General features: G+C 43.3%; 1 protein-coding gene across 1 annotated transcript in view; it reads left to right on the top strand.

Moving 5' to 3' along the window:
* The window catches only part of xylt1 (xylosyltransferase I), a 31,785-nt gene that overhangs the window by 4,704 nt on the left and 24,581 nt on the right, over window positions 1-2,500 (top strand).

The raw sequence follows: 2,500 nt of genomic DNA on the forward strand, positions 1-2,500 counted from the left end.
GCGGTTTTCCCAAAGTCACAGCATTGCGCCGTATCGGTGATTTCCTGGGAGACAGGAAGTGATGTCACCAGGGATTTGGTTTTCTTTATGGGTGACATTACATCGTCCTTTACCTCCCTCCCCCTCCCCCCCTGTTCCCAGTGTGCTCTCCACATGACCACATAAAGCATAAAGCATTCAAAAAGAACATCAGGCCCCCCCCAAAACACACATCATGTGTCCTGAGCTGCAGGTGTCATCCCTCCAGGGCGGGGACGTCAACAAAGTACTTATAGGAGCCCATGGGTACCTAACCCTCCACCTCCACCTCCTGTCCCCAACCACACCTCCCCAAGACCACAGCATCGCTCCCCGAGCACCACGCGAAGAAGAACGTTAATGAACCATTAGGCATTAATGTTACCAACCATTACGTTGCTAAGTATTAACCATTAAGTAACATTAATGCAGTAATCAGCATTAAAATAACAGGTAATTCACAGTGAATAGAAGGTCTAGTAATAATTTACTGATGTCATGTATGCTTAAGGTGCTCATGTATCTAAGGTAATGGTGTTCATGTAAGGTAAAGTATAAGTTATTTAATACAGTAACCCTACACTTACCCTAACCAAGACCCTGAACCCTATGCTAATGATATAATAATTATTATATTATATAATATATATATTATATTATTATAGTAACGCTGACTTGCAAAAAACGAATTTTAATTAACGGTTAATCAATGTACCCTTCTTGTAAAGTGTGTCACCATATATATGTTATGTTGTGACTGGGCAATATGTAAGGAATCTGTTTCATGACGCTCCTATGAAGGGGTATTTGTCTGGTATTTGACCTCAGCTCTGTCTAGTAATCTGCACTCAGAGTCCTCTCATGTCGCATCTATTGCAATATTCCCCCGGAAACCACCGCCGTAGCTCTCTGAGCTTGACGGATAGGCGGACGGCTTCAGCCAGACACCAGCCGGCCTCTCTTTCTCACTCCGATGTTATGAAGGGTTCGCTCTTTTCATCTACTTTTTATTTTTATTTGGTTTTGACTTTTTGTTTGCCATTCCAGCGTTTTCTTAATTTGTATTTTAAAGTGGCTTTGCTATAAAAAGATTTATTTCTATTTTTTGAAAGTGCTTTGTTTTAGACTGTTTTTTATTTGTTTCAGCTTTAGTCTTTTTCCAGTAGTATGGGATTTGTTAGGGGCGAGATTCAAAATGGTCCGAAAACGTTTTTGTAATAAAAAATTAAAACTGGCACAGCTACAAAATTGAAGATGGATTTCCTATCCAGCCGAAATACTAGGCTGATTAAATAAATTGACAGAGACCAAAGCAAAATAAATGCTCTATATAATTTTGGTTTAATTTAGTTTAACACAGAATGCAGTTTCAGTTAGTTTCTTATAACGTTCTTACAAAGCCTTTACATTTATTCTTATTTGAGTTAACCAAAAAGTTTGCATCATGAAGTTGTTTTTTGTTTACAATATAAACCTTGGTGTACAGTACACACACACACACACACACACACACACACAGACACACACACACACACACACACACCACACACACACACACACACACACACACACACACACACACACACACACACACACACACACAAACACACACACAAACACACACTCTCTATTAATGATATGCCTCACTAACCTGCTGAAAAAAATCTGTAGGCCTATCCACATCGAGTAATGGCCCTAGCTAATACCTCCAACGGTTAATACCTACCGCTACCCAGTTCACACATTAGCCAGTACCTTCAACAGTACATACCGTACCCTACCACTAGCCAGTCCAACCATTAGCCAGTACCTTCAACAGTACCTACCACTACCCAGTCCAACCATTAGCCAGTACCTACCACTAGCCAGTCCAGCCATTAGACAGTACCTTCAACAGTACATACCGTACCTACCACTAGCCAGTCCAGCCATTAGCCAGTACCTTCAACAGTACATACCGTACCCACTAGCCAGTCCAGCCATTAGCCAGTACCTTCCCACCAGTATTAGCCCAGCTCGCTGCTGCCTCAGACCTGAAGCCTCTGCCTGCTCTCCATCCCAGCTGTGGTGATGAACGGCCCCAGGACTGAGCACGGCCGTCTGCTATTACCCCTGACAATTTATTACCCTTTATCTGTAGACACAATTAACCCGGGCCCAGGAAATAGACTTATCAGCCCTTCATTACCAGGACCTGGCCTATGTCCTCATCGCTCTTTGTCACCTGATACACACACACTCTCTCACACACACACACACACACACACACACACACACACACACACACACACACACACACACACACACACACACACACACACACACACACACACACACACACACACAATCTGTATTTATCTCTCTCTCTCATGGTATGCATGCAGGCACGCACGCACGTGCATAATCTGAGACACACCTGCGTCGGCACGCACACACCTGCAGACTCTGTGAGTTCCAGGACCACTCTCCCCTCGTTCCAATC

The sequence above is a fragment of the Gadus macrocephalus genome, chromosome 3 (genome assembly GCF_031168955.1).
Source record: "Gadus macrocephalus chromosome 3, ASM3116895v1".
NCBI classification, from domain to species: Eukaryota; Metazoa; Chordata; class Actinopteri; order Gadiformes; family Gadidae; genus Gadus; species Gadus macrocephalus.